An 8,424-nucleotide genomic window follows, 5' to 3' on the forward strand; every position below is an offset into this window, starting at 1 on the left:
ATGCCTCTCTGTGTCTATGTGTGTGTGTATATATATATATATATATATATATATATATATATATATATATATATATATATAGATATAGATATATATATTATATTATATATATGCATATCTATACACATACATGTACACATCCATTGCTGTACACATGGATGTACATATAGGCACATGTATAGTCCACCTTTCATGGTGGGGATATCACTTATGCGACAGTTGTGGGATGTACAGGTATGTGATTAAATTGCACAGTGTTGTGCAGAATGCATGTGAGTGTCCTCAGCCCTTGTAGCATTAGCAGGCCTCACTGGCTGTAACACAGCAGATCTGACAAATCTGTCCCACAGCATTTAACCACCACATGACATATATCAACACTACCATAGCTGGCCTTAGGCATAGGCCAACTGGGTGGCCGCCAAGGGCGCTGCTCTAGCAGGGGTGCTTTTCCACTATTTATGTGGTGTAGTAAGACAAGGATAGGGGCACCAGGAAGTGTGGTAGGGGGCACTGTGGAGCCCTTTTGCCTAGGGCACCAGTTGACCTAAGGCCGGTCCTGCGCACTGCATGCTGTTTTCTAGGCCACACACTGCGACCTACATGGATATATGCACATATCAACCTTCACTGACAGATATCTGTCCACCCTTCACTAACAGTTGCAGTATGTCCCTTGCCCTATGCACATGTGCAGATACAGATAGATACATACTGCTGCCACACATGGATGATTTGCAGTGTGTAGAGTACCCTTCAGGAACATCTACAACATGCCAATACATAAATGTGAGTTACATACCTTACCTTTGTATTTCCCTGCTCCATGTGTTACGGTTTTGTAGGTTTTTTTTTTTTTTTTTTATTGGTGGTTTGTTTTGGGTTTTCACCCTCTATTTAACTTTCTGTCTCAGTTTCTCACTCTGTTCTGTCTCTGTCTCAGTCTGTGTCTGTGTCTGTGTCTCTCTCTCTCACTCTCTATCTCAAAGCACCTGCAATGATATAATTTCATGTGTGGACTGCAGGTGCAGCCTGCTTTTCTAGGTATCTGCACTTGTGCATGTGACAGTCTCTGCACCAATTGCTGCCCACCATTCAGTAATTGCATGCAGCCTGCTGTTTGGTGATTGCATTACTCACTGTGATTGCAGCCCACTGCTATAAAATGCTAGGTTAGGTAGGCGTAGCCCTTTCAGATTTCCAAGGTGGGGCCCATGCTTATTTGCTCTGGACACCGTTGTGTCAGTCTGAAGGTTGGTATATGTCTCTTATCTGATGCTAGGCTTGTAGCCAGTTATATGCATGTTGTACTCAAACCTGGATGTTGCTGCTTCCAGTACACACATCTCAGTGTAGACATGTACGCACCCCTCCAAATGCTAACACAGGATACATGGGAGTATGTACTTTTTTCTCACTTACACTATTAACTGCCATACAAATGTGGTTATTGCACTGTATTCCTGTGGCCAGTATTTATCCTGGTCTGATATTGTGTGGTGTTTGTAAGGTGCTACTGTAATATTATACCCTGCTAGGATGGCTGGCTCTCCTTTCACAGTCATGTCATGCAATTCCACAACCACTGGTGGTAAAGACCCACAGAAAAGGATTTGTGTTATACCATTCCTAATTTCCATTTCCATTCCCTCATTGTAATGCATGATATATTTATTTCAGAACCAAGTTATTTGTATATCTGCTGTGGCTTAGTGGTAATGCATGCAGTCTATTGTGTCAATAGTCTGGGGTTCGAGACTGGAAGAGGTTTTTACTTTTGCTGCTCAGCAGAACAAAGGCCCTGCCATAGAGTAACTAAGGCACTTTTAAGCAGTTGTAAGCGGGATTGCGCAGGTTTGCACGATGCTTAGCTAAGCGTACACATGCACACACTCGCTTAATCCCGCTTATTACTGCTTAAAAGTGCTTACTCCCGCTAACCCCCACGCTAATTTCTTTTAAAGAAAAGAAAATGGGGAGATAGGAAAGTGGTGAAAAAGGGGGCACAAAGTGGGACAGACAGTAGGTAAACAAGCTCGGGATGTGCAGGACGGGTGTAGGGAAGATCCATAGCTGCCCATTTCTGTAACAGCAACAGCTGTGCATATGCAATGAATTTGGAGTGAAATTTGAAACCTTCCACCCCTGGGAGAGGGGTGAGGACAACAAAGTGTGTTGTTCTGCCAATTCTAATTATCAGCTTATATGTCCAATGGACATGTGTGCGAAATAGACAGCTATGTATAGGGTGTCATTTTTTTGTGGGTACAGATTGCCCCCTTTTTTTTTTCAGGTGAGAGTGGGAAGTAAGGTAGAGGAAGTAGGTATGTCCGGGGAGGTAGGTTGGGAAGGTAAACAGGCAAGACAGACATGCATACAGGGGCAGTGTATGACACACGGGGTGGGTGAACACAATTGACGGGGTCAGATGTTTGGAAATCGCAAGCCCATGAGCCCACAGATGGTAACAGTGGAACTGAGATCCCCACCCATGGGCAGTCACCACTGAACCTTCACAGCCCCAAGAGTGGCTGTGCTGGGGGCTGCGTAGGATGAGAAGGCTCACCCATGAGACACGCCACTCTTGCCTCGAGCTGGTGTAGGGGATCAGCGATTGAATGCTGGATCTCCCTACGCACCACAACCCGGACCCTTCGAAGGGTGACCGGTGGCCCTTCTCCACCCATGCTTGCACGGGGGAGATGAGCCCCATCCCCTACAGTGCTTCCACCCAAAGGTGGCACAGGACCAACTATGGAGGGGAGCCCAGGCTGGACATCGGACCTGCTGGTGCCAGGTGCACTTGCCAGCTGAGGAGGGACAGGTGGGTCCGCTGGGACCGGCCTTCCCATACGTTCTGTGATTAGGTGTGTTTAATTACAACATAAGCAAAACAGCATTCCAGATTAGTTGTAACAGCATGCAGTAATATTCCCATTAACCCAACACACCAAGGTTACAACAGTTGAACAGCAAGCATAACACATGCATATATTGAACCACAGTGGATATTCCAACAGCATGCAGGGATGTTTGGTAGCAACAGGCCACTATGATTGTGGTGTTTAAACAGGGCACATGCATCAACGTGAATGCAAATATTTATAGAACAATAGGACATATGTCCCAGCAAATATTTAAGATTACACATACCCATTGAGGTGTGGAATTGCATGGTTTATGCACATACAGTAGGGTGTAGAAAAAAACCTCGGTTAACATCTTATAATTACCTTTTCATCTACACTACATTCCTAGTGACTGCAAGTGTATATCCCCTACATGTATTATTACACTTGCCACCATACATTAGGTTGTGTAATGGGTTTGGCTAGTTCAATATATGCCTGACTTATATCTGACATACTAACTGTCCAGGATGCAGATGTTACTGCTACATATTTCTTGATTGCATTTATATTTCTTTATCTACATATCTGGGATGTTTTCACATGACATTTTCACTTCGATTTGTACAGAACCCTGCATTTCTTGACACACACTCACATTTCTGGGGAAAAATAACATACTACATGTGTGCCAGATTTACTTATTCATGCCAGCCAGTAACTGACTGTTGTGAACTGTATATATGTTTCACAGCTATTAGCACTTCCATCACCTACTTTATATGGGACTGCACAACTCTGGGTTGCCAGCACCTTTTCAAACAGTACTGTTTGTATAATGCAAGGGTACAACAACATTTCAAACTCTGTGACACAGACACACTCTGGGTTTTAGACCTTTATTAATGACATTACATACTTTTCCACAGGCTTACTCCTTTATTTGTTTTAATGGTGTATATGGCAGACATGTTCAAGACATATTATACCTTTATTAATGGGTTAGAACCCTCTTTTTTCAGGCTCACTCACTTATTTGATATGACAGTGCCTGCAGAGATATTTTTCCAGACATATGTTACCTTTCTTAATGGGTTACTACACTCTTTTTCTGCCTCTCTGAAGTTTTTATCTGACAGTACTTGCAGAGGACTTATTCAGGCGATTTTATGGCTATATTATTGGACTACAATACTTTCTTTTATGCTCTCTCTCCCATATTTTATATAACAATACATGCAGAATAATCACTGACCTGCCTGATGGCGTAGCGTTAGCAGCCTATCAGCATAGGCTTGCTGATTCGCAGCATGGTCACCTGCAGCTGTAAAGTAAATGAAGGGATATTGAGAAATACCTATCCATTATACATACTCCATTATCAATTCTTACATACTGCATTCCATGGCTACTTACTCAGTTGTGGGCATCCCGCATCCCACGGGCCTTCTGTATCCATTGGTTCAGGTGGTCCTGCTTTCGTCTCTTCAGGTCTGCATGGTGGTGATGGACCTGCTCACCAGTCCGAGGAAAGCCTGTGGCACGGGTGAGGTCACAAGCTAACCGGTTCCAAGCCTCTGCCTTGTACTTCGTCCCTTGGAACTGGCCCTGCAGGAGTCTTGACTCATGACAGTGGACAAGGAGCCAAACCATGTATTTCGACTCCTCGATGCCCCAACATTGCGCTCAGAAGCATGTTCCCTCTCTGACACCAGACATTCTAACTGCAGATGTGAGCTACAATCAGTTATGGTGTGTATTTCCACCTGTGGGGCTTAAATATGCCACATTTCCTGCACTTTTTTGTGATTGGCCGTTTTGTAAAATTCTCGGCTGAATGCAGACCTGCTTAGTAATGGTTAAACTACCATTTGTAAGTATATGAATGTTAACAGTGGCTATTTCCCCTATGTTGTCATGGCTTAGTGGTTCTGTACTTTGCTTCTGATGCACAAAGTCCTGGGTTTGAACCTTATCATTCATTTTATTTTCATACTGTCCTGGCAGGCTAGGTGGTGTGGCTGCATTTAAGCAACTTTTCTCTATGTTACTCCTCGGTGCCCTGGTTGGCGCGGCGTGCACATCCACGCAAACACATTGCACTGGGTAAAGCACTGTTAAACTATGGGCAACTCTATTGCGCTGGGTAAAGCGCTATTGAACTATGGGCAACTCTATTGCGCTAGGTGAAGCGCTATTGAACTTGAAGTTAAGAAACAAAATGATTGATTTAACTAAATTTCCTCAAATTAAAAATATTCTGATTTGGGAAATTTTCCAACTTGATAAATCTACTTCAGATGATTTAAGAGCTTATATATTTACCCTCAAAGTAGAGAGGTTAAAGTGAGAGTTAAAATTAGAGTAACACTAAATATGATAGTTGGCTCATTCAAGCTATGTTAAGCAGTGAGAATAGAGGTGTATTAATGTCTTATACATTCTTCTAATCTCCAGCCTTAATCCTCACACACACACACACACACACACACACACACACACACACACACACACACACACACACACACACACAGAAGAGGAATGTAGGGGTTAGGGCTTGGATTAAATTTACAAAGTGCCTGATTGGTACTGACATCATAGGAATGTAGCCCAAGTATGAAAGTGTGCACACAGTTCATGTGCATACTTAACACTTAGCATAACCATATTCCTCATCCCTCCATCTCTGAGGTCAGAAATTAAGGTTATTTTGAATTTCTGAGCTGACATGTCTTACTGTATCAACTTAAATCATGATGTTGGCTCAGTCCTGGTACATTTCTAAATCCTTGGATGTCAAATACTAGTTGCACATTAGTTACATTAAGTTTGTGAATTTGCTGGACTTAAGGGCAACTTTCAGGGAAACTCAGGCTCAATTCACAGGATTCAGAAACAATAATCCAGTTTTAAAAATGGAGGCATTGGGCTATAATTAGATATGTATTTAGGGTTACACAGCTAAGGAAGGAAGATAAAAGTGAAGTTGTGGTGTGAATGGAAGTGCAAATGTAGTTTTATTACCTCTTCATTTTCTGTAACAGCCATCAGTCTCAGTACATGTGTGTGGTGGGGTGGGAGGTTTGGGTTAGGCTTAGGCCTGGGATTGGGGTTCTGCAGAATCTGGCTGCTAACATAATATTATACAGACAGCAAGACTGAAATCAAGTACTTAATTCTGTATGATTCAAAGTGTAATACAAGAGTAGTATTCAAGTAAAGAGGCCTAGAGATACAGTATAACTTCTTTATAGGTTCATGGGAGGTTATTAGACTATTGGCCCTAGGAACTTTATAAGCCTAACCATGTTATACCCTTGTTCCCTTACTGACCAAATTGTATGGTCTATATTTGCAGTGTGAATCTATCATCAGCACTGACTTCCCTTATCCAAGAGGGACATAGGTGACACTCCCGGGGTAAATTTACGATCTCCCATCCAGTTGTCTAAGTTACACTTAAATAAGGTCATTGGGGAGCTTTATTTTACATGAATTGGGAGTTTGTTCCACTGGACTGGCAATCTCTAGGATATATATCTGTCTCTCCAGCATGTCCTGTTAATGTCACCGGCTAGGTTAAGAACCCTAGAGTGTCCCATTTGACTTGTTGGTGTGTAGCATTTCTATTAGGGCAGGGTCCGTGACTTCTCTGTAGGCCAGGCACAGGTCACCTCTCAGCAGCCTATAAGATAGAGAGTACAGTGACAGAGCAATCAGTCTGACCATGTAGGTTATGTGTTGAAGGCCCTGAATTTTCTTGGTGAGAAACCTCTGAGGTCTATCCAGCTGCTGCAGGTGTCTGGTGAGGTACATACAGAAAGAAGTCTTGTACTCTATTATTAGTCTGATGGGGGATGAGTGCAGGGGAGTTATAACATCCTTAGCTCTGGATGTGATGCCCTTTCATATGGTGTGCAACACTGAAGGCCTTCCTTATGACTCTGGACACATGATGATCGAAGTTAAGGTTGCTCTCAATCTGTGCTCCCAAAACTCTCACCACAGGGTTTGAGCTAAGGGGGGTACTGTTAATATTGTAATTTACAGGGACTTCTCTGCCAAAAGGGATGATAATGTATTTTTTTTTGCATTTAGTTATGTCCATGGCTTTGGCACCAATCATTTGTCTGTGTAAGCCGTTTTTGTAGTATGTCAGCATTGTTGGGGGACTAATTGACTGCACCCAGTTTGCAGTCATTGGCAAACTTGGTAAGCCACAGGCCTTCTATTTTAGCCTGGACTTCTGAGAAATAGATTCCAAACAGTAGAAGACCCAGCACAGATCCTTCTGGTACACTACTGGTAACGGGTCTACTGGTAGATGTAGAATCTCCAACTTTGACAGAATGTGTTCTGCTGATGAGCCAGTTGGCTACTCATCTAGTGACATATGGGTAATTCCCAGCTGGGTGAGTTTGTCAATAATGCCTGAGTGGAGGATTGTGTCAAAAGCCTTGACTAAGTCAAGATAGGTTGTATGTACTGTTTTGTCTTCATTCTTGAAAAAGTTCACTAGGTTTAATAAGAATGATCTACCCTTAATAAAGCCAAATTTGGTCAGATCAAGAGTTTGAAGGTCACCTATATCTTTGTTGATAAGGTCCATGATGATTCTCTTGATGGCCTTGCAGATAAGGCTAGTTAGGTTTATGAGGGTATAGTTCCCAGGGTTGATTGATGGACCCCGTTTGTGCAAGGGAATTGCTGTTGCTGTTTTTTCCACAATGCTGAGACAAAGCCAGTACTTAGACTGTGGTTGAAGAAAGTGCCAAGTGGTTCCATTAGGTCCTGCTTTAGACCATTTAGTAGGCAGCCTGGGATGTTCTCCAGCTCCATAGAAACTGTGATTTTGACCATGGAAAGTGCAGTTATGACCTGCTCTTTGGAGACACTAGGTAGAGGACTTGTGACAGGTATGCTTTTGCATATGTTTGGTGGGGACAGGGGGCGAAGTTTGTGCCAAATCTGTCTGCTAGCAGGTTGGCAATGTCCTTAGGGTCAGTATGAGTGGTGCCATTCACTACTAGTTTGGCACAAAGCTGGGCTTTCCCTTTTAGATTTCTGATGTAGATAAAGAATGCCTTGTGATTATCCTTAGATAGGGATGCCAGTTTAGCTTTGTAATTGACTTTAGAGAACTTTAAACAATATCTAATTTGCTTGTTCAAACTGTGGAGGGTGTGCTTCCTCTGCTGAGTCAATTCCCTCTGTTTTTTAGACATTAGTTTCTTCCTCTTGTATAACCTATTTATGCTTGACATCCAGCAGGGTGGCTTGTTTTTTTTTTTTTTTTTTTTTTTTGTGAGGAGCTTATTTTGATCCATTCAGGTACAGCCGAGTCTATACATTTGTATAAGTGTTTATACAGGGCATTTACGTACACCTCTGTATAGGAGTCATTGTTGACAGTGGTAGCAGGGGGGAGGTTGAAACTATTTATGCCATTCGAGGCTATGGTTTTCTCGGGATACATTTTTCATCCTTTTTGCTCTGGGGGGGGGGTGGTCAGGCATGATTGTTACTTCGAACAAGACTGATTAATGATTAGACCTTACCATGGAGGGTAACACAC

Source organism: Protopterus annectens, chromosome 3.part0 (assembly GCF_019279795.1).
Source record: "Protopterus annectens isolate FY-2018-M chromosome 3.part0, PAN1.0, whole genome shotgun sequence".
Classification (NCBI taxonomy): Eukaryota; Metazoa; Chordata; order Ceratodontiformes; family Protopteridae; genus Protopterus; species Protopterus annectens.